The 25,842-nt window shown below is 42.3% G+C and overlaps 1 protein-coding gene across 8 annotated transcripts in view; it reads right to left on the reverse strand.

The window, feature by feature from the left end:
* Positions 1–23,691, reverse strand: part of LOC112068459 (pleckstrin homology domain-containing family A member 5) — a 131,562-nt gene extending 107,871 nt beyond the window's left edge. For 7 of the 8 annotated variants that reach the window (XM_070438162.1, XM_024135624.2, XM_024135626.2 and 4 more), the window contains exon 1: positions 23,374–23,691. The gene's annotated coding sequence lies outside the window, so the exon portion shown is untranslated. Of the gene's footprint in view, positions 1–4,665; positions 4,904–23,373 lie in introns of those variants that run through there. The other variant, XM_070438161.1, reaches the window with a different exon arrangement.
* Between the last annotated feature and the right edge of the window lie 2,151 nt (positions 23,692–25,842).

The following is a 25,842-nucleotide window of genomic DNA, read 5'->3' on the forward strand; positions in this document are numbered from 1 at the left end:
AAGGCTGTAACATAACAAAATGTGGAAAATGACAAGGGGTCTGAATACTGTTTGAATGCACTGTATGTATGAATTCCTTTTTTGAATATTATTGTTTATTTGTTTGAATATACTGTAGGCCTATCGACAACCTAATTCCAAAATTGTTTCTAGTTGTCCCCACCAATGAAATCAGGGAGGGGACCTTGGATCTGTTTCCGTCCATTCGTTTGTTTGTACGTATGTTTGTACACAAGTCACACACGATATCTCCGACAGCACTAGCCCGATTTCGATGAAACTTCGGTGAATGAGGCGTCTTGCCATAGGGATCCGGCATATACAAAATGAATTCACTGAAATTTCAAAGTCACACAATTGGCCCAAGGGGGGCGCAGCATCTTTCGTGTGGAAAGATGTTTACTGTTGCTGTTTATCTTTTATTTTATGCTCTTTGAGATTTTTCTTGTTATTCTTATACGCCTTTTATACCCCCCTTATGGGGACGAGTGGTAGAAGTGGTGTGAAGATGTGGGTGGGCGTCTATTTTAAAATATACATTGAGAATATACAACATCAAAAATAAATCCATTATTAATTTGTTTAGGCAGGTCCTAAGAATAGAATAGCAAATTTTGAGTTTAATTAGGTCTATGTTACGGGTCTGTGCAGCCATGGCTGCACCATCCAAATTAAATTAATAGTTTGTTATTTTATTAATTAAACTGACAAGACACACCTACCTGATCACATACACACTGACTATACCAAACAATTGGAACATCTCCATTATATTGAGTTGCACCCTCTTGTGGCTTCAGAACAGGCTCAATTCATCGGGGCATGGACTTGAATATAAGGTGTCAAAGGCGTTCCACAGGGATGCTGACTCCAATGCTTCCCACAGTTGTGTCAAGTTGTCTGGATGTCCTTTGATACACATGGGAAACTTGAGTGTGAAAAACCCAGCAGCGTTGCAGTTCTTGACACAAAACGGTGTGCCTGGCACCTACTACCATTACCATTCAAAGGCACTTAAATTCTTTGTCTTGCCCATTCACCCTCTGAATGGCACACATACACAATCCATGTCTCAAGTGTCTCAAATGATTTACTCCCCTTCAACTACACTGATTGAAGTGGATTTAAAAAGTGACATCAATAAGGGATCATCGCTTTAACCTGGATTCACCGTCAGTCTATGTCATGGAACGAAAAGGTGCTCTAAATTACATTTGACATTTTAGTCATTTAGCTCTTATGCAYAGCGACTTACAGTTAGTGCATTCACCTGATGGGTTCGGATTTCTAAACTTTAAATATTGTTAATCATCAATTATACTAGAGACATGAGGAGTGCCATAGRCTGGTTTATACACAACTCAGCAAAAAAAGAAACGTCCTCTCACTGTCAACTGCATTTATTTTCAGCAAACTTAATTAAAACGTCTTCAGGCTAGGGTCTATTTTTCTCAATATCCACCTGACTGACGTGCCCAAAGTAAACTGCATGTTGCTCAGGCCCTGAAGCAAGGATATGCATATAATTGGTACCATTGGACAGAAAAAACTCTGAAGTTTGTAGAAATGTAAAAAATAATATAGGAGACTATAACACAATAGGTATGGTAGGAGAAAATCCAATCAGAATTTCTTTCTTTTGAGAGCCCATGCTCATCCAATGAAACGTATAGGGAAATAATTAAATCTAGCTCCCAGTATGCATTTCCTATGGCTTCCACTGGGTGGTCTTTGTTCAAGGTTTCAGGCATGTTTCTTCCAAAACGAGTAAGAAATATGAGTTTTACTACAGGGACACAGACTTGCATTTGTGTATGCGCGCGCGATGAAGAGGACGTGCACCTGCTAATATCGCTTTCCTATTGAACATACTTCTTTCCGTATTAAATATTATAGTTMAATWAKATTTTAGGGTATCTGAGGATTGAATAGAAATGTATTTTTACTTTTTGAAACAAAGTTTAAGGGTACATTTTCGGATTCCTATCTTGGCATGTTGAACGAGTGGATTACTCAAATCGATGGAGCCAACTAAACTGACTTTTTGGGAAATAGAGAAGGATTTTATCTAACAAAATGACAATACATGTTATAGCTGGGACCCTTTGGATGACAAATCAGAGGAAGATTTTCAAAAAGTAAGTGAATATTTCATCGCTATTTGTGAATTTATTAAACCTGTGCCGGTGGAAAAATATTTTAATGTGGGGCGCCTTCCTCAAACAACCGCATGGCACGCTTTTGCTGTAAAGCCTACTGTAAATCGGACGGTGCAGTTAGATTAACAAGAATTTAAGCTTTTCACCAATATAAGACACTTGTTTGTACCTAAATGTTTAATATCCATAATTGTAATGATTATTTATTTGAATTGCGCGCCTTCCAGTTTCACAGGAAGTTGTCAAGCTAGCGGGATGCCTAGCCTTAAGAAGTTTTTAACATGTGTAAATATTTGTATGAACATAACAAGATTCAACAACTGAGACATAAGCTGAACAAGTTCCACAGACATGTGACTAACAGAAATGGAATAATGTGTCCCTGAATAAAGGGGGGGTCAAAATCAAAAGTAACAGTCAGTATCTGGTGTGGCCACCAGCTGCATTAAGTACTGCAGTTCATCTCCTCCTCATGGACTGCACCAGATTTGCCAGTTCTTGCTGTGAGATGTTACCCCACTCTTCCACCAAGGCACCTGCAAGTTCCCGGACAATTCTGGGGGGAATGGCCCTAGCCTTCACATCCAAATGGTCCCAGACGTGCTCAATGGGATTGAGATCCGGGCTCTTCGCTGGCCATGGCAGAACACTGACATTCCTGTCTTGCAGGAAATCACGCACAGAACGAGCAGTATGGCTGGTGGCATTGTCATGCTGGAGGGTCATGTCAGGATGAGCCTGCAGGAAGGGTACCGCATGAGGAAGGAGGATAATGCATGTAATGCACAGCGTTGAGATTGCCTGCAATGACAAGCTCAGCCCGATGATGCTGTGACACACCGCCCCAGACCGACCCTCCACCTCCAAATCGATCCCGCTCCAGAGTACAGGCCTCGGTGTAACACTCATTCCTTCGACGATAAACGCGAATCCGACCATCACCCCTGGTGAGACAAAACCGCGACTCGCCAGTGAAGAGCACTTTTTGCCAGTCCTGTCTGGTCCAGCAACGGTGGGTTTGTGCCCATAGTCATTGCCGGTGATGTCAGGTGAGGACCTGCATACAACAGGCCTACAAGCCCTCAGGTGTTGTTACATGTGGTGTGCCACTGTGCGAGGACGATCAGCTGTCCGTCCTATCTCCCTGTAACGCTGTCTTCGGCTTCTCACAGTATGGACATCGCAATTTATTGCCCTGGCCACATCTGCAGTCCTRATGCCTCCTTGCAGCATGCCTAAGGCACATTCACGCAGATGAGCAGGGACCCTGGGGATCTTTCTTTTGGCTCTTTCAGAGTCAGTAGAAATGCCCCTTTAGTGTCCTAAATTTTCATTACTGTAACCTTAATTGCCTATCATTTGTAAGCTGTTAGTGTCTTAACGACCATTCCACAGGTGCATGTTCATTAATTGTTCATGGTTCATTGAACAAACATGGGAAACAGTGTTTAAACCTTTTACAATAAAGATCTGTGAAGTTATTTGGATTTTTACAAATWATCTTTGAAAGTCAGGGTCCTGAAAAATGAACGTTTCTTTTTTTGCTGAGTTTATATGGTGTGTCCATGAAGGTTGGATAGGAGCCAGGGGTCTTTGGGAGGTGCTGAGTAGAGGAGAGGCAATCACATGATTGCAGTCGCTGATTATGGTGGAGAGCTGTGGATTAGCGAGGAAGGGGGTCGAGGTCACGTCACATTAAGGAAGAAGGAACAGTTTGTTTCCCGCATTACTTAACTTCCTGCCTAGTAATAAAGATGTAATGTTTAGAGAGAAGGAGGAGACCACACAAATTGGGGTATATATACTACCACTGGTGGAAATATGTATTTGTCTTATGCAGCTGTATGACCCAATGGGTGAATAAACTTGGTTTAAGCTTTACTAATCGTCACTAGATTCATTGAGAACCTAACACATCTTAAGATAGCTAGCTGGGACAGCCTCATATCACAGGCATATCATTTGTTTTTATCCTCAATAAAGTAGCTATTAGTAGAGTCAGAGCTAGAAGGGTGGGTGGGGTGGGTCAAGTGCAAGTGCTGGTTAAGTGTTCTCTTTTTATTTATTTTAATTTTATTACATTTTGGGGGGGGAGGGTCGAAGTGAGGAGGAACATTATTTAAGATACTGTTTAAAGAGGTAGGGTTTCAGATGTTTTCAGAAAATGGGCAGGGACTTTGCTGTCTTAGTTTCAGGGGGAAACTGGTTCATRCATTGGGGTGCCAGGACAGAGAAGAGCTTGAACTGGGCTGAACGAGAGCTGCCCTACCCTATGGGTGGAAGGGCCAAGAGACCTGAGGAGGTAGAACGGAGTGCTCGGGTTGCGGTGTAGGGTTTGAGCATAGCCTGAAGGTAGGGAGAGTCAGTTCCTATTAATGTTCCTTAGGTAAGCCCCATGGTATTGTAGTGGATACGAGCTTCCACTGGAAGCCATTGGAATGTGCAGAGGAGCAAGGTAACATGAGAGATCTTGGGATGGTTGAAAACCAGGCGGGGTGCTGCGTACCTGCAAGAGCGGGTCACATCTTTGGTGTTTGAAGAGAACAACAGGGTGTTGTCCAGGGTCACGCAGCATTCTGGGAGGGCGACACTGTGGAGTTGTCAACTGTGATGGAGAGGACTTTGAGAAGGCAGGCTTTCCTAGGGAGGAGGAGCTGTTCCGTCTTGTCAAGATTGAGCTTGAGGTGGTGGGCCGACATCCAAGTTGAGATATCTGCCAGGCACGCAGAGATGCGTGTCACCACCTGTGTGTCAGAAAGGGGGAAAGAGAATAGTACTTCAGTGTCATCCGCATAGCAATGATAGGAGACACCATGTAAGGATATGACGGAGCTGAGTGATGTATAGAGAAGATGAGAGAAGATGAGAGGGCCTAGAACCGAGCCCTGGGGGACACCAGTAGTAGTAAGAATACGTGGTTCAGACACAGACCCTCTCCACGTCACCGGGTAGGATTGGCCTGCCAGGTAGGATGCAATCCAAGAGTGTGCATAGCCTGAGACGCCCGGCCCTGAGAGGGTGGAGAGGAGGATCTGATGGTTCACAGTGTCGAAGGTAGCGGATAGATCTAGGAGGAAAGTCAGCTTTGATAGTGCGGAGAGCCTCCGTGACACAAAGAAGAAGTCGGTTGAGTGACACGTCTTGAAGCTTGACTGATTACGGTCAAGAAGATCGTTCTGAGATAGATAATGAGAAAGTTGAAAGAGACACCACACGTCAGATGAGTCGAGTGTTGGTTTCTTGAGGAGGGGAGCAACTCGGGCCATTTTGAAGTCAGAGGGGACGCAGCCAGTGGTCAGGGATGAGTTGATGAGGGAAGTGAGGAATGGGAGAAGGTCTCCAGAGATGGTCTGGAGAAGGGATGAGGGGGTGGGGTTGAGCAGGCAGGTTGTTAGGCGGCCAGACCTCATTAGTCGCAGGATGTCATCTGGAGAGAGAGGTGAGAAAAAGGTCAAGGCGTAGGGTAGTTCTGTGTGAATGAGACCAGTGGACTGGTGATATACACTCAGAAAAGAGATGAAACCACTCCCCCTCCAATACAGCCACTGATTATCAAAACAAGTCATAAATTGCCCTGCCCCTTGATCCTGGTTGATGTGTCAACAACTATCTGCATAATTATGAGCAGTCAGCAGTTCACACAACAAGTAGGCCACTGGGAAGACAGGCAAAAGGACAGTACTAGACCACAACAGATAAAGAAAAGTAATACGTATTACTCCTGGAGATATCAGGAGTCCTCTAGCTATATAATGTTTTGTATATTATAGTAAGAATATAATGGAATATAACAGAATAAAATACAAATAATATTTTTCCCACACAGGAACGGGAACCACACAGGAACCGCTAAAAAAGTGATATTTTGAAACAGAGCCCAAGCCCATGCTTTTTTGATCCACATTTAATCTCTTCCCTGCCCCACTCTACTTTCTTAGGGAGCAGTTGTAGGGTCTTATCTTCACCAAAATCTATATTTTCAAAAGCATGTGAGTCTCATGTTCATATTTCACAACCTCCGCAGGCTTTTGGAGTTGCCTATACGTGATCGTGCAAAATAATCTTGATTTATGCTTTATTATTGCATGCTAAATGTTTCTGATCAATGATAGATGAGCAAACAAATATTTATAAAAAAATGTATTTAACCTTTATTTAACTAGGCAGGTCAGTTAAGAACAAATTCTTATTTAACAATGACGGCCTACTGGGGAAAAGTGGGTTAACTGCCTTGTTCAGTGGCAGAAAGACTGATTTTTACCTTGTCAGCTCAGGGATTCAATCCAGCAACCTTTTGGTTACTGGCCCAACACTCTAACCACTAGGCTACCTGCCGCCCCAAAATATATAATATATAAGCTATACCACCTCCACGTATTTGCCCAGCCAGAAACAGATTAACCAAATAGCCTATATGGACAGAGATTCAGAAGAGCAAAATAATKCACTTGTTGAACCACATAACATGGCCAAGTGTTCTAATCAATGAGCCAACTAGAGAAGATGATCATGAGTAGCACTCACCTCAACTTAGCTAACATTTCCCCTGCCTATTTGCAGCCTAACCAATATCCAAACGGAGATACAGTGAAAAAGAAAATCTAACATTAATTGATTTATCTAGACGAGTCCCCACACTTGTCTCAGATCAGCGCGATGGCGCTGTCCCAATCAAAATGGTGCTGAAATGATCATCTAATTGACCACATGCGGGTAGGCTATTGCTTCAAATTTATTACAAGGATTGGATGACTGGGAGTTTCAGTAAGCAACAATTTCATACATGCCTTCAATTGCATTAGTCTGCTTTATTCCAATATTTTTGTCATTCAGTGATATTTATTCCCACAGTAATTATTTATGGATCCATCCAGTTGAGGTTAGTAAGTAAGAAAACAGTGCATGCTTAGTGGTGGGTTATGCAAAGAGATTGGTGAAGTGACATGCCCTGCAAAGTTTAGAAATGCCAGGACGATGTTAATAGGGCACTGCCTTACAACCATCAAGAGTTTAAAAGTGTAGTGGACTCCAATCAAGGATGATCAATGGAAACAGGATGCACCTGAGCTCAATTTCGAGTCTCATAGCAAAGGGGCTGAATACTTATGTAAATAAGGTATCTTTTTATTTATTTTTTTCAAATACATTTGAAAACATTTCTAAAAACCTGATTTCACTTTGTCATTATGGGTTATTGTGATGAGTATTTTTTTATTTTTTTATCCATTTTAGAATAACTTAACAAAATGTGTAGAAAGTAAAGGGGTCTGAATACTTTACGAATGCACTGTATATCTGTTTAAAGTGATATTTCGTTTCCTGACACAGCAACAAGCCAATCTATCAGAATATATCAAGAAGTACCAGAAATTGCTTTTTGTCTAGACAGAAAAAGTCAGATTTTGCAGGATTTGTTTTTACATAGTTACTGCACTTTGCCTTTGTAGGGCAGTATTGTCCAAAAAATGAATTACTTGCATTAACATGTGGTTTTGTATATGCATTTTAGTTKGTTTGGCATTTGGCAATGTGAAACCAGCCGGACCAAAAACATTTTAAATCTATGTAACAGATAATCTAACTCTCATTCGAAATATAGCAAACAAACTTGTGTGAAAATGCTTTAAGTCAAATGTAGAGCCTTTATCTTAAAATATTCCTTCTGAATTGTAGAACAATGGTACTGCTGGTGGCTATTTTCAAAGAAGTTTGCCACAGCCCCCAGGGGCCAAATCTATGGTGGCTCGATATCTAAATCATTTCAGGGTAGATAAATCTACCTCTGTGCCAAATTTGGTGTGTTTTTCTCTAAAAAGGCCTTCAGAACTTTAACATTGTATTACCAAAAGTGGCCATTGTGTAAGATGCTATGACCCCCAGGTAATATATCTGTGGTGGCTCCTAATTTAAGTCGTTTTAGGGTCCAAAATTCTCTCTGTGCCAAATTTGGAGCCTTAATCTTTAAAAAAATGCTACCACACCCCCAGGGACCAAAGCTGGAGTGGTTCCAAATCAACATATTTTCAGGGTACATAAATCAACCAAATTTGGTGCTTTTATCACAAAATGAATGATTGTTTTGCTAAGCTGCCCCACTATAKAACATGCCCTCTTGGCATCCGTTTTTGCCACTTTACTGTACCCATCCTTGAGGTCAGGATTTAAAATGGGAGAGTTTGTGATTTATAGGATGKCGCAGACAGCCATTATAGGGTGATCAGATCACACACTGTACTGTGCTAGTCAGGGAATGTATCAGTGAGGTGAAAGCTCCACATCCACATTACCCTGGGTCACTCTGGCGCACACAAACACCAGCACGCACACGCACAGAAGCACACACACCAGGTGAGTTGGGGAATATAACATAACAGTAAAGCCTTTGTTATTAAACCCTGACCTGTCTGGACTTATAAAACAGAAAACTAAAACGAACAGAAAACAGACAAGAGAAAAGCTCTTGTAAACGTAGATTTGTAGCTTTATTATTTGTAAAGTTGAACACAATAGAAACATCCAGAGGGGTGAACAGGAGCAAACCACACACGCTCAAATACAGAATAGCATTCATTTCTTTAGCAGGCTAATCCATTCTCTTCAGAGTACCATTTGCCTCTCAAAAAAACCTAAGAAATCGAGGACAATGAAGGCAGTAAGAAGTAGCCTAGCCTACAGATGCAGTGCATAAATACAAGAGGTTGCAATGGATCACTGCGCAGGAGAAATTCTAGCACCACTAGACCKTCTGGAAGATCCCCTTTTAGCCCAAAGCAGTGCAGAGGACACATGTATGCAGTAAAGTGCATTACACACCTGGAGCAGTGTGTTGTAGTGAACTTCAACATCGTGATCCTCTTCCTTCTTCACCGGGCCTTGCATGAAAACACACCAGTTCACATGCAGTAAGTATACCGACACTAGTGACTACCCTTTCCAGCTATCTTGCCGTAAGTATCCTCTATCTATCCGTAAGCTTCTGCCTCGCACTCCAATGTATCTGTGGAGCCTATAGCCTAGGCTACTCTCTCGGGCTCTAACTTCTGAGTGTGAACCTGTGAGAGGAACTCTCTCTGACCCCAGTCTCCAGCAGACTTTCCCTCTCTCCTGCCCTGCCTACCCTGCCAGCTCCGGTCATCCAGTCATGGCCTGATCACACGGACATGCAGGCTCCCAACCACCCACCCACCCTGCTGCTGATGGACCAATTAGAGTCCTCTCCACTACACAGAGTAGTCCCCATACAAATATAATTAGGCTACTTAATTCCATTGTCTTGAATGGGGATGTCCTGTAATTATATTTCTATGAAAGTCCCTTCTTTCTCTTCCTTTCCTTCCACACAAACATGATTGGCGCACCGCCGGTACATTGTAGGGAGAGAGCACCACACAGTGCAGGCAAAGGAGAGAAGGAGCACAGCCAAGGACAAGTCATCTTCAATTATCAGCAAATACAGAGAAACAGTCCAGTCTGATTCAGAGGGCCTGAGGGCTGGGTTGTTGTCCAGGGGAATCACTCATTATTACTGGTTCAGATGCTCCTCATTGTCAGCTGCTGCCTGTCATAAATCCAGACTTAATTTATATGACCGTAATTTGTATTGAAAGCAGTCTGTGAAAGTCCCTGTACAGTGAGTTAGCTCCTGGTTGAGAACCGGCTAAGTAACACCCTATCTGATAATGGCATTATTAAGACATTAGATTAAATAAATACATTAGATACATCATTTGATCTGAGTTACATCATCAGAGACAGGTTCCATCAGTACCTAACTCTATAGGGGGATGGCTTTGAGGCCATAGGCCTGACATTCCAGTAGCAATGTGTTTAGGACACAAGTACGTGCTACTGAGAATAAAAAAATATATACCTTTATTGGCCAACACAGGATGGAAGTGTGGCACCCTGTGTGGTGTGGCCAGGGAGTGCCTGCTTTCTCCACCATCTGTGGCACGATCGATCACAGAAGATGGAGACAGAACATACTCTGAACTGTCTGTCTGAAAGGGTCAGAAGACGGGTCAAAATCTGCAAAACCACTTGAGCTGCTTTTAAATACAGGCCTAGTAGTCAGACAAAAACAGAAAACAGGCTAGCTCCAGTCCACAGTGATGCATGCAGGCCAAAAATAATACTGGCTTTAAACATAGGCTGACTTTAAACTCCATGTAGTGAAGTAGAGACAATGGTAAGTCTTGAAATAGGGGGTTTCAGTTTCAGTTTAGCCTGGAGTGAAGCCTTTGCCCTAGCTGCTAGTCTGTAATTATTGCAAGCATTGCTGGCAGGAGGAGCGTTGTGTGAGGTCTCAGGACAGATTAACGGCACCATTTGCCTCTGTCCCAAATGGGCCCAGTTCAAAAGTAGTACCCTAGAAAGGGAATAGGGTGGCATTTGAAATGCATAGCCTACTTTATCTTTCAGTATCCTTTCACACTTGTCTGGCTAGCTGTACACTGCTCCACACCTAGTGCTGCGATTGCAGTTAAAAGAAAAATCCACTCAAAAACTATCTTTTGGTATATTTTTTTTAAAGGTGTATTTTTCCATATACAGTATAGAGACATCCTACGTGTTTTAATCAAATCAACTATATGCACCGAGCTTGTCTGATGCTTTAAGTGCAATGTTTGATGAAATTATTAAGACACACAAATGAATGGAGGGAGTCCGACTGCAATTGATTTGATTGACAGACTTGCTGCGCTGTGTTAAAAAAAAAATGACAGCAAGTGACTGTGTGACTAGCACCCGGTGTGTCTCTCTCTCCTCCCTGCTACAGAACATTAGTGTTTATCGTGCTGTCCGCGTTGCGGAAGCTGCAACATAATTACTGCCATTTCAGGCTGAAAAGTTACGTTACCGAAATCCCTCATTTGTTTAGGAAAAACATTCCCTATTCCCTCAACCCTTGCTCTTTTTACATGACACATGTATGCATCACATGCACGTGACCGATTGAGCCTGACCTACAGTATAATATATCATAATCACATCATTAAATTGGTTATAACAAACTCTGAACACTAACACATGACAGCAAGTACAAATAAACTTGAAATGGGGGAATGTTTAGTGGTTGCCCAGGAGGGAAAGGGGAAGTCAGATGTGTGGAATAAATTTGCCAAGTTGTGGAAAATACTGGAGATCAAAAAAAGTTCCTCTGTGGAGATGGGAGTAACTTCCAGAAGGTCAACCATCTCTGCAGCACTCCACCAATCAGGCCTTTATAGTAGTGTGGATAGACGGAAGCCTATACTCAGTAAAAGAAACATGACAACCCGCTTGGAGTTTGCCAAAAGGCACTGAAAGGACTTTCAGACCATGAGAAACAAGATTCTCTGGTCTGATGAAACTAAGATTGAACTCTTCGGCCTGAATGCCAAGTGTCATGTTTGGAGGAAATCTGGCACCAGCCCTACGGTGAAGCATGATGGTGGCAGCATAATGCTGTGGGAATGTTTTCAGCGGCAGGTACTGGGAGACTAGTCAGGCACCCTCATAGATTTCATCCTGACCAACCTGCCCTCTAAATACATATCTGCTGTCTTCAACCAGGATCTCAGCGATCACTGCCTCATTGCCTGCATCCGTAATGGGTCTGCGGTCAAACGACAACCCCTCATCACTGTCAAACGCTTCCTAAAACACTTCAGCGAGCAGGCCTTTCTAATAGACCTGGCCCGGGTATCCTGGAAGGATATCGACCTCATTCCGTCAGTAGAGGATGCCTGGTTATTTTTTCAAATTAATTTCTTCACCATCTTAAATAAGCATGCCCCATTCAAAAAATGTAGAACCAGGAACAGATATAGCCCTTGGTTCACTCCAGCCTGACTGCCCTTGACCAGCGCAAAAGCATCCTGTGGCATACTGCATTAGCATCGAATAGCCCCCGCGATATGAAACTTATCAGGGAAGTTAGGAACCAATATATACAGGCAGTTAGGAAAGCAAAGGCTAGCTTTTTCAAACAGAAATTTGCATCCTGTAGCACAAACTCCCCAAAATTCTGGGACACTGTAAAGTCCATGGAGAGTAAGAGCACCTCCTCCCAGCTGCCCACTCCACTGAGGCTAGGAAACACTGTCACCACCGATAAATCCACAATAATTGAGAATTTCAATAAGCATTTTTCTACGGCTGGCCATGCTTTCCACCTGGCTACCCCTACCCCGGTCAACAGCCCTGCACCCCCCACAGCAACTTGCCCAAAACTCCCCCATTTTTCCTTCACCCAAATCCAGATAGCTGATGTTCTGAAAGAGTTGCAAAATCTGGACCCCTACAAATCAGCTGGGCTAGACAATCTGGACCCTCTCTTTCTAAAATCATCCGCCGCAATTGTTGCAACCCCTATTACTAGCCTGTTCAACCTCTCTTTAGTATCGTCTGAGATCCCCAAAGATTGGAAAGCTGCCGCGGTCATCCCCCTCTTCAAAGGGGGAGACACTCTAGACCCAAACTGTTACAGACCTATATCTATCCTACCCTGCCTTTCTAAGCTTTTCGAAAGCCAAGTTAACAAACAGATCACCGACCATTTCGTATCCCACCGTACCTTCTCCGCTATGCAATCTGGTTTCTGAGCTGGTCATGGGTGCACCTCAGCCACACTCAAGGTCCTAAACGATATCATAACCGCCATTGATAAAAGAAAAAACTGTGCAGCAGTCTTCATCGACCTGGCCAAGGCTTTCGACTCTGTCAATCACCACATTCTTATCGGCAGACTACACAGCCTTGGTTTCTAAATTGACTGCCTCGCCTGGTTCACCAACTACTTCTCAGACAGAGTTCAGGGTGTCAAATCAGATGCATATTTTGACTATAATTACACATAAAATGACACTTAAAATCAAAACAATACAAGATATTTAAAAAAAGCCTCTGTAAAAGTCTGACTATAAGACCTAAGAACCTATGTGTGGAATAATGTGAATGAATTGGCACACCGGGAACATGTCATTTTTATAAAACGGCCAATAAAATAAGCTAATGTATTTAAAATGTACTTCCCATAAATATGACCATTTATGCCACATTAATTAAGCTAGTATTCATGTATCACTTCTAAACTTACAAATAAACATCAAATATACCTTTTACAAATACATTAGCATGTTTAATACATTTGTTTCAATTAATAGAGCATATGCTTTGAATACTGGTCTGTTGGGCAAATATGCAGTTTTGGGAAAATTCTCATATCACTTTTCTCTATTTGTCACATACAATGATTTTGTATGGCTGTTGAAATGTGCAAAACATTAATCAGCTATGCCTGCCCCATATGTAAGGCCCTCTTTGACTTTCTTGACTGTGTCATGGGACCTGCGCTCACACTTGGCACACTCCATTGAAGCAGCATCAGTTCTCACAACTCCTCTCTGATTGCTTCCAGTGTCACCAAAGTGCTGTCAAGCCACAATTTGTTCATCGCATTTGATACAGCAGCTCCCTCATTAAACGTGGCTACTGCCATACAGGCTGCACCGTCAATGCGGCTTTTGCCCACCAAGAAAGTTTTGGGGCATCGCGACCATATTACAGAGTTCAGACATTCATATGAATTCTGGGTTCCTCCGTGCTACATTATTTTGAGGAGGTTATCATTTGATATCCTATGATATACATGTACCATTTTCTGTGCAACCTCTCTATTAAAAAATGTATGGCCTCCGAGGTTTTATTGACAGGGTGGATCTTCACCATTTTCTATGGCTCGCTTGTACCAGCACCAATGCACACACCTATCCTGTAGTTGGAAGTGAATCCTCTCTTGTGCCATGTGCCATCGAAGGATACATTAATGTCTATGATGGCATCCTCATCCTCCTTCAGCAACTCTGCTATGTCTGGTTCTATATCTGCGTATGCTCTTCTAATTATCTTTGTAGCACTCTCCAGACTGTAGCCTTCTCTGAATCTCTGCAACTAAAGTGGGGGGGAAAAGTACTTATTATGTCTATCGACATTAGTCATAACTGCAGGACTAAATATCAGCATGTTACCCTTTGTAAATATTAGTATATCAGCATGTATTTACTTTATGTTAAGCTAATTTCTCAGTAATCACAGTAGGCTACAGCCCTATGACACTGTAGGCCTATGTGACAGTGTCATTGTATAGTTATGTTTTCCTATCACTCTGTTTAATTAACTTTGAATACTTTTGCTGGAGCAAGGAAATAAATATTTTTTATACACATCAAGTCACCTGACAATAATGGGCCACTCTCTCCTTTTATTTACCTGTCACTCTCCTGCCATGTCTCTGATATGAGCTGAGACGCAAATCCCTTTGCTTATATTCTTTAGAGCTGCATAACCAAGTCCAAGTTCATGGGCTGGAGGAACCATCCAAACATTTATATCAAATGCCACATCTCCCCTGGAGCACTCCTGGAGGAAGTGTAAACACTCCTCCTAAATTCATCACGATCACCTTCACAGTCTGCACATTCTATCACGACAGAATTACAGAATCACTGGTTGGTGGGGTCTACGGTGATTTTCCGTCCAGTGTTTAGACACCTAGGGCAAATCAAATCATGTACAAGTTGGTTTATTTGTGACGCGGAATAAAAGCCACTGTTGGCTGGCTGCTGTCTGGTTGATCTCTGCTAGTTGTCATCTTCATCTTAACTAATTTGCTCCTCAATGTGCTGCTGCCGGCTACCTCCTTTTCCTCCTCTACCTGTACTGCCACTGCCTCAATCGGCTGATCAGGCAAATTTTTTATTTCATTCACTGCTTTTCTCGCATTGGCTAACTGAGATCGCCTATTTTTATTCACATACTGTAGGTATATTCTTAGAGATTGTCTCATTTTCACTCTCTTTACGTGGATTCTTCGCGGGAGATATTTTCAAAAAAGAAAGTGCTGTGCGGCACGAGGCATTTTAACCAATCAGGTTGCCGGAAGGGCCTTTAAATGCCAGTAACCAATTGGATGTCAGAAAATTACTCATATTTCAGCACGAAGCACTATGTCTACAAAGGATATAGCCATGTGTGGACTAGCTATCGATATGCTCCGGAAAACAAGCTTTTGAATGATATATGATTCAACATGGAGCATTTTAAAAATATTTATGGTATGGACATTTATGGTAGGTGTAGTTGACGGAGTTGGGATAAAATGATACAAATAAAGTATTTATATAAACTCAGCAAAAAAAGAAACGTCCTCTCACTGTCAACTGCGTTTATTTTCAGCAAACTTAACATGTGTAAATATTTGTGTGTAAATATTTGTATGAACATAACAAGATTCAACAACTGAGACATGAACTGAACAAGTTCCACAGACATGTGACTAACAGAAATGAAATAATGTGTCCCTGAACAAAATCAAAAGTAACAGTCAGTATCTGGTGTGGCCACCAGCTGCATTAAGTATTGCAGTGCATCTTCTCATGGACTGAACCAGATTTCCCAGTTCTTGCTGTGAGATGTTACCCCACTCTTCCACCAAGGCACCTGCAAGTTCCCGGACAATTCTGGGGGGAATGGCCCTAGCCCTCACCCTCCGATCCAATAGGTCCCAGGGGTGCTCAATGGGATTGAGATCCGGGCTCTTCGCTGGCCATGGCAGAACACTGACATTCCTGTCTTGCAGAAAATCATGCACAGAATGAGCAGTATGGCTGGTGGCATTGTCATGCTGGAGGGTCATGTCAGGATGAGCCTGCAGGAAGGGTACCACATGAGGGAGGAGGATGTCTTCCCTGTAACGCACAGCGTTGAGATTGCCTGCAATGACAACAAGCTCAGTCCAATGATGCTGTGACACACCGCCCCAGACCATGATGGACCCTCCAAATCGATCCCGCTCCAGAGTACAGGCCTCGGTGTAACGCTCATTCCTTCGACGATAAATGCGAATCCGACCATCACCCCTGGTGAGACAAAACCGTGACTTGTCAGTGAAGAGCACTTTTTGCCAGTCCTGTCTGGTCCAGCGACGGTGGGTTTGTGTCCATAGGTGACGTTGTTGCGGTGATGTCTGGTGAGGACCTGCCTTACAACGGACCTACAAGCCCTGAGTCCAGACTCTCTCAGCTTATTGCGGACAGTCTGAGCACTGATGGAGGGATTGTGCGTTCCTGGTGTAACTCGGCAGTTGTTGTTGCCATCCTGTACCTGTCCTGCAGGTGTGATGTTCGGATGTATCGATCCTGTGCAGGTGTTGTTACACGTGGTCTGCCACTGCGAGGATGATCAGCTGTTCGTCCTGTCTCCCTGTAGCGCTGTCTTAGGCGTCTCACATTGCAATTTATTGCCCTGGCCACATCTGRAGTCCTCATGCCTCCTTGCAGCATGCCTAAGGCACGTTCACGCAGATGAGCAGTGACCCTGGGCATCTTTCTTCTGGTGTTTTTCAGAGTCAGTAGAAAGGCTTCTTCAGTGTGCTAAGTTTTCAAAACTGTGACCTAATTGCCTACCGTCTGTAAGCTGGTGTCTTAACAACCGTTCTACAGGTGCATGTTCATTAATTGTTTATGGTTCATTGAACAAGCATGGGAAACAGTGTTGAAACCTTTTACAATGAAGATCAGTGAAGTTATTTGGATATTTCGGAAGTATCTTTGAAAGACAGGGTCCTGAAAAAGAGTTTACATTATTGCCAATTTCTTTGTACATTATATGAAAGTATAGTTGAAAAATATCCCAAAATATGAAAATTGACAGATGGAAGCAAAATCTAAAAATGTTCCTGTGATGCCTGGGCTTAAGCTCCGAAGACTGAGCTGCCTCATGCTAGCCATGTGAAAAACAACAACATAGGACACGTTCTTAATGTTTTGGTATTTAGCCATGTTTTATCGATTCCAGGGCTGTAGCCAGTGAATTTCTGGTTGTTGTCACTTGAAAGGAAAAACATCAATCACAAATTCACCGTTGCCACAGCGCTACCTCTCGCCCCAAGCGCTTCCTCAGTGAACGGTCCTTGCTATTCGGGATCCTTGGGACGTCCCTACGCCATTGACATTTATAATGGTTAAGGTAAGTGTTACGGTTAGGGTTTAGAGTAGGGACATCCCAAGGATTCCGGATAGCCCTAACCCTCAATGAACAGCGTCAAGTACTCTTACACAGCTAGTTAGCTGGCCAGATGGGGGTGGCGAAACGTGAATTTGTACCAGTCCCTGAAAAGTGACAACCCATACATCAAAATGTAGCTACAAAGAGATACTTTGTAACTTGCTATATTTTTTGTGTCTCTGAAAACATTTGAATGACAGAGCTTGAAGAATAGCCTTCGCAAAGAGCAAATATAACAAACTGGATTTCAGGGTCTTCACTTAATGGCTGTAACGTTAACGTTACCACAGAGTTGAACATTCTTAGCACAGGACTTGCTTTACATTTGGACATAGCATCCACTGTGTCATGACACCCAACCATGAATATTCACGTAAACGTATATGTGACTCGTTTCAGGAAACGGTGCATATGTTGTGCATCACCACTTCACAGGAGAGCCATTTGAATGTAAACTTTGGCAGAAATGCCTTCTGGAACATGTGAACATTCATGTGCCTTAATAACAAACTTGTATGCCATATGCAAATACGAGCAAAATTGTTAAATTACGAGCCTAGTTGGTTTTGCCACAGAAAAAGTCAGCAACCTTCCAACTAGCCATTATTTGCTGAGATAATGAGTGGGCTGGACATGCTGAGAGATGAGTTCGGATTGGTCTGCCATGTAGCATGCTTCTGTCTGTAACATGAGCTTTTTTGAAAGATTTCACGTAGTAGAACTGTTGCTCTCCACTTTCTGGAGGACCGAGTTTTGAAATCAGTGGAATTAGAGTGTGATAGCTAAGGAAATTGGAAAAATTATGTCGTTTGATTGCAAATATGCAGATGGAGTCGAAAAGAAAACACACAGATGGCTGATATATAAAACACCTGTCTCCGGATTACATCTTCAAACTAAGGGCAAACATGGCATCCGTGACAGAGAGAGAGAAGCGTCCATCCATGTATATGGGTAAGCTAGTCTAGCAAGCTACATTTTCAGATATTACACATTTCTCATTTAGTCAGAATGTATTTTCATTTCAAATTAAAATGTACTGCTAGCTAGCAAACTAACATTAGCTGGCCGGCTCGCTAGCTAATGTTATGTGTATGATCTGTAAAGTTATATTATTTGTATCTCAGAGCCATTTGCATTGCTAGTTATAGCCTAATGTTAGCTAGCTAACATTGAACCTGGTTGGTTAGCTACCTGCAGATTCATGCAGGGTAGTAACGCTATTAGTTGGGATTATGGTTCATTGTTTAGCTAGCTAGCTACATGTCGAAACAAAAGACTCTGCTATGCAAGTAACCATTTAAATAGAATGTTCATGATGTCACTGCGACAACTGTCAATGGACGTAGCTGGTAAATTCTCTCTGGCTATCTACTCCGATTTCAGAGCACTCTCGTCTGAGTGTGCCAGAGCGCAGAATAATTGAAAAATGTTGCTCAACACCCGTTGAATATGGCCGGTGTCAGTAAACGTGGCAAAAAAATTGTTGCCAGCAGCACAGTTGCAGTCACCAATGCTCTGGATAACATAAAAACACTCAGTTAGTTCACAGTAGTTCACTCTCCTCTCCGACTGGTGTCGTTGTGTTGGGTGATAGTGTTTAGTCTTGCTGTAGAGCGCCAGGCAATGTAGATTATAGCCATGTAAAGTGAGCCTTATTCAAGATAAATAATTAAATATAGAAAAAACGTAATATTCTATGAAGAACGTATTATTATATCTTACATCTTATATCACTCCTTTTTGGTGGATTAAATGCGATATAAATAGCCTACATCAGTAAAAGGCTAATATCAGCCAATAATATCCGTCAACCGCTAAATCAGTCGGACTCTAATATACCGATAAATCAGTCGGGCTCTAATAGCAATTTATGATTCAAATAGTCATCGGGTTTCCAACTCTATATTTACAAAAACAAGTCATGGTCAAAAAGAAGGACACGGTCATGTAGTGGGTACACTCCTTCATATTAAAGCTATTTTAAACTATTTTAAGGAAAACTTGTGATAACACATCTGGCTAAATACACACACCCACACATGACCATGAGGAACTAGTTTCTCAACTATTGCCTCAAACGAAAACAGAGATTTGATGATCAACCAACCACATGTTGCTGACTGGCTGGGCAGAGAGATGGGGGGTGGAGAGAGAGAGAGGGCACTAGAACAGTCTGTAGCAGTCGGCCTCACTCTACTAGAATCTGAAGTCAAATGTCTACTGTTTGCTGATGATCTGGTGCTTCTGTCACCAACAAAGGAGGGTCTACAGCAGCACCTAGATCTTCTGCACAGATTCTGCCAGTCCTGGGCCCCGACACTAAATCTCAGTAAGACCAAAATAATGGTGTTCCAAAAAAGGTCCAGTCGCCAGGACCACAAATACAAATTCCATCTAGACACCGTTGCCATGGCTCACACAAAAAACTATACATACCTTGGCCTAAACATCAGCGCCACAGGTAACTTCCACAAAGCTGTGAACGATCTGAGAGACAAGGCAAGAAGGTCCTTCTATGCCATCAAAAGGAACATAAAATTCGACATACCAATTAGGATCTGGCAAYAAATACTTGAATCAGTTATAGAACCCTTTATAGTTGTGAGGTCTGGGATCCGCTCACCAACCAAGAATTCACAAAATGGAACAAACACCAAATTGAGACTCTGCATGCAGAATTCTGAAAAAATATCCTCTGTGTCTGTGTACAACGTAAAACACCAAATAATGCATGCAGAGCAGAATTAGGCCGATACCCGCTAATTATCAAAATCCAGAAAAGAGCTGTTAAATTCTACAACCACCGAAAAGGAAGCGATTCCCAAACCTTCCATAACAAAGCCATCACCTTAAGAGAAATTAACCTGGAGAAGAGTCCCCTAAGCAAGCTGGTCCTGGTGCTCTGTTCACAAACAAACCACACAGAGCCCCAGGACAGCAACACAATTAGACCCAACCAAATCATGAGAAAACAAAAAGATAATTAATTGACACATTGGAAAGAATTCACATAAAACAGAGCAAACTATAATGCTAGTTGGCCCTAAACAGAGAGTACACAGTGGCAGAATACCTGACCACTGTGACTGACCCAAACGTAAGGAAAGCTTTGACTATGTACAGATTCAGTGAGCATAGCCTTGCTATTGAGAAAGGCTGCCGTATGTGCACACTGCCCACAAAATGAGGTGGTAACTGAGCTGCACTTCCAAACCTCCTGCCAAATGTATGATCATATTAGAGACACATATTTCCCTCAGATTACACAGATCCACAATGATTTATTTTTTTTTTAAGTTTGATAAACTCCCATATCTACTGGGGGAAATACCACAGTGTGCCATCACAGAAGCAAGATTTGTGACGTGTTGCCACAAGAAAATGACAACCAGTGAAGAACAAACACCATTGTAAATACAACCCATATTTATGTTTATTTATTTTCTCTTTTGTACTTTAACCATTTTCACATTATTACAACACTGTACAGTCGTGGCCAAACGTTTTGAGAATGACACAAATATWAATTTTCACAAAGTCTGCTGCCTCAGTTTGTATGATGGCAATTTGCATATATCCAGAATGTTATGAAGAGTGATCAGATGAATTGCAATTAATTGCAAAGTCCTTGGAATCATGGTTAACTTAAAAGAAACACGTGCCGTCATCATTGCTTTGCACAAAAAGGGCTTCACAGGCAAGGATATTGCTGCCTGTAAGATTGCACCTAAATCAACCATTTATCGGATCATCAAGAACTTCAAGGAGAGCGGTTCAATTTTTGTGAAGAAGGCTTCAGGGCGCCCAAGAAAGTCCAGCAAGCGCCAGAACCGTCTCCTAAAGTTGATTCCGCTGCGGGATCGGGGCACCACCAGTACAGAGCTTGCTCAGGAATGGCAGCATACAGGTGTGTGCATCTGCACGCACAGTGAGGTGAAGACTTTTGGAAGATGGCCTGGTGTCAAGAAGGGCAGCAAAGAAGCCACTTCTCTCCAGGAAAAACATCAGGGACAGACTGATTTCTGCAAAAGGTACAGGGATTGGACTGCTGAGGACTGGGGTAAAGTAATTTTCTCTGATGAATCCCCTTTCCGATTGTACGGGGCATCCGGATAAAAGCTTGTCCGGAGAAGACAAGGTGAGCGCTACCATCAGTCCTGTGTCATGCCAACAGTAAAGCATCCTGAGACCATTCATGTGTGGGGTTGCTTCTCAGCCAAGGGAGTGGGCTCACTCACAATTTTGCCTAAGAACACAGCCATGCATAAAGAATGGTACCAACACATCCTCCAAGAGCAACTTCTCCCAACCATCCAGGAACAGTTTGGTGACAAACAATGCTTTTTCCAGCATGATGGAGAACCTTGCCATAAGGCAAAAGTGATAACTAAGTGGCGAGGGGGAACAAAACATCGATATTTTGGGTCCATGGCCAGGAAACTCCCCAGACCTTAATCCCATTGAGAACTTGTGGTGAATCCTTAAAGAGGCGGGTGGACAAACTAAAACCCACAAATTCTGACAAACTCCAAGCATTGATTATGCAAGAATGGGCTGCCATCAGTCAGGATGTGGCCCAGTAGTTAATTGACAGCAAACCAGGGCAGATTGCAGAGGTCTTGAAAAAGAAGGGTCAAAACTGCAAATATTGACTCTTTGCATCAACTTCATGTAATTGTCAATAAAAGTCTTTGACACTTATGAAACACTTGTAATTATACTTCAGTATTCCATAGTAACATCTGACAAAAATATCTAAAGACACTGAAGCAGCAAACTTTGTGAAAATGTATATTTGTATCATTCTCAAAACTTTTGTCCACAACTGACATTTGAAATGTCTTTATTTATTATTTTTCTCACTTTTGTTCATTATCTACTTCACTTGCTTTGGCAATGGTAACATATGTTTCCCATGCCAATAAAGCCCCTTGAATTGAATTGACAGAGGGTGCAGCCATACTATTACAGAAGCCCTTTTCAGGTCATTGATCTGAGGCATAGATAGAGAGAGTGGGTGGGAAACTAACGCTGCAATTATGGCCAAATGGACAGTAAATAACTGACATCTTCCTGCTTTTCACAGAGAAAAACAAAAGAAAACATGATTAGGTCATAAAGCTTTGGAATGCAGTCTGGAAAAAGTAACTTTTCCCTGTATTCCAAGAGCTCTTGAAAACATATGCTCTATCCATCAATACACTGTAGGTCGAAAATGTTGACAATGGCACAGCAATAACAGCTTTGCTAATTTGTATTTGAGACACAATAATGACATCCCTAGGTAATAAAATACAAACAAAATGTAGAAGCAACAGTCACAACCATTCACCAATGGACTAAACACATTTTGCAACTGACATCAAGAGTTGAACAACACTCAACACATCGACAAAACATAATGCAAACTCTACGCAAACAAAGATAACAGGTTTTCAAACCTGCAGAGGTCTGGAGTGTTTTCTTATATTCGCCTTTAGACAGAGAGAAAACATCGTTTTTTGGGGGCATCTGTACTTTACTTTACAATTTATATTTTTAACAACTTCTACTTCACTACATTCCTAAATAAAATAATGTACTTTTTACTCCATACATTTTCCCTGACACCCAAAAGTAATCGTTACAGTTTGAATACAGGACAGAAAATGGTCCAATTCACACACTTATCAAGAGAACATCCCTGGTCATCCATTTTCCCTCTGATCCGGCGGACTAACTAAACACAAATGCTTAATTTGTAAATGATGTCTGTGTTGGAGTGTGCCCCTGGCGATCCGTAAATAAAACATAATCATATAAATGCCTTATATTGCTTAATATATATAATATAATCATTTGAAATGATTAATACTTTTACTTTTACGTTCGATACTTACGTTTATCTATAACCAAATACTTTWAAACTTTCACTCAAATAGTATTTTACTGGGTGACTTTCACTTTTACTTGAGTAATTTTCTATTAAGGTATCTTAACTTTCATCAAGTATGACACTGCCAATGCGTGAAAATGACAACATCAAAATCGCTATTACATAATGAACTCGCATCTTACGTCTATCACACACACAATTACGCGAATGTGCTATTCCTATCGAATGCAAACACAAACAGCGCCATAAATAGCCAAACCAGCATTGAAAAATGATACATCTACTTACAATGAAAAGCTTCCACACAAAAATCCAGACAGGTGGTGCAATAATATCTTCGGTAAGTGGGTAATCTATTAGCGAAGAGGAATCTTCTAAACCCTTATCCAGATGCGGAGCAGAACAACGGAACATCAGTTGTTGGTCGCAGGAGAGAAACAGCAGTGTAGAAGAGTTAAAGGAAAAATATAACAAGTGGAAAGATAGTTCGTTGCTATGAAGCGTCTCCTGTGAAGTGCACTATGATGGCACAGAGCTCGCGAGGAAATAAAGTGTCACAGCTGTCAAGATGCCTGGAGCCTTGCTCCCTGCCCACGTACCATGTGGTGTGGCTGCAGCCTGGAGTAAAAATGCTGCTGAAACCTGAGAGGCAGGGTGTGTGACGTCACGCTCCAGCTCCAGGCTGAGCTCTATTCAAACCAAAGTGGCCAGCGCTCTCTCTCTCTCTCTGTTCTCTCTCTCAGCACAAATCCAAACAAAGGGAAAAGAGAGAGGAGTCATAGAAAACAGTTACAACAGCATTTACTGTCTCTGTGTGTGCAGGAGCCAGTGAGGGGATGCACAACCTGCATTGAGATAACCACCCTCCTATTCTCTTTAGAATTAAAGCGCACTCTTCTGTATGTCAGTTGCTCCCAGTGGCTCGTGGTCAAACCAGGGTGAGATAAAACATTTTTGTACCTTTATTTAACTAGGCAAGTCAGTTAAGAGCACATTCTTATTTACAATGAAAGCCTAGGAACAGTGGGTTAACTGCCTTGTTCAGGAGCAGAACGACAGATATTTACCTTGTCCGCTCAGGGATTTAATCTAGCAAGCTTTTGGTTACTGGCCCAACACTCTAACCACTAGGCTACCCAGCGCCCTGATTGAGAGGAAGGTGTTACTGGAACGATGAGAGGAAGGTGTTGCTGGAATGTCAATGGAACAGAAAGATAGAGGTGTTAAAATAACCAGAATTTGAATCAGGAAAAGAGTTCTGATGAAAAATCTGCTCACAGCAATATTAGCAGGGAGGAGCCTCAATAATGACAAACTTCATAGCTGTGCTATCACCCCAACAAGTGAGTATAGAGGTTCAACTATCTAATATAATAGTGTGACTCTTTTGCATTGACATAAAATAGGTATGAACTATACTGGAAAAATATATAAATGGAACATGTAAAGTGTTGGTCCCATGTTTCATGAGCTTAAATAAAAGATCCCAGAAATGTTTCATATGCACAAAAAGCATATTTCGCTCAAATTTTGTGCAGAAATGTGTTTACATCCCTTTTAGTGAGCATTTCTCCTTTGCKAATATAATCCATCCACCTGAAGCTGATTAACAGCACAACACAATGCCACACAACACAATGCCACAGATGTCTCAAGTTTTGAGGGAGCGTGAAATTGGCATGCTGACTGAAGGAATGTCCATCAGAGCTGTTGCCAGTAAATTGAATGCTCATTTCTCTACCATAAGCCGCCTCCAAATCGAGGGTGCTGTTGAAGAGACACATCGCTGCAGCACTAGACATTTTTGCTAATGTATTAAAAAACAGAAATAACTTATTTACATACGTTTTCAGAACCTTTGCTATGAGACTCAAAATTGAGCTCAGGTGCATCCTGTTTCCATGGATCATCCTTGAGATGTTTCTACAACTTGACTGAAGTCCACCTGTGGTAAATTCAATTGATTGGACATGATTTGGAAAGCTGCACACTTGTATATATAAGGTCCCACTGTTGACAGTGCATGTCAGAGCAAAAACCAAGCCATGAGTTCGAAGGAATTGTCAGTATAGCTCCGAGACAGGATTGTGTTGAGGCACAGATCTGGGGAAGGGAAAAATAATTTCTGCAACATTGAAGGTCCCCAAGAACACAGTGGCCTCCATCATTCTTAAATGGAAGAAGTTTGAAACTACCAAGACTTTTCCTAGAGCTGGCCGACCAGCCAAACTGAGCAATCGGTGGAGAAGGGTCTTGGTCAGGGAGGTGACCAAGAACCCGATGGTCACTCGGACATAGCTCTAGAGTTCCTCTGTGAAGATGGGAGAACCTTCCAGAAGGACAACCATCTCTACAGTACTCCACCAATTAGGCTTTTATGGTAGAGTGACCAGACAGAAGCCACTCCACAGTAAAATGCACATGACAGCCCACTTGGAGTTTGCCAAAAGGCACCTAAAGACTCTCAGACCATGAGAAACAAGATTCTCTGGTCTGATGAAACCTAGATTTAACTTTTTGGCCTGAATACCAAGCATCACGTCTGGAGGAAACCTGGCACCATCTCTACGGTGAGGCATGGTGGTGACAGCATCACACTGTGGGGATGTTTTTCAGCGGCAGGGACTGGGAGACTGGTCAAGATTGTGGCAAAGATGAACAGAGCAAAGTACAGAGAGATCCTTCTTGAAAACCTGCTCCAGAGCGCTCAGGACCTCAGACTGGGGTGAAGGTTCACCTTCCAACAGGACAATGACC

Source organism: Salvelinus sp. IW2-2015, unplaced genomic scaffold, assembly GCF_002910315.2.
Source record: "Salvelinus sp. IW2-2015 unplaced genomic scaffold, ASM291031v2 Un_scaffold534, whole genome shotgun sequence".
NCBI classification, from domain to species: domain Eukaryota; kingdom Metazoa; phylum Chordata; class Actinopteri; order Salmoniformes; family Salmonidae; genus Salvelinus; species Salvelinus sp. IW2-2015.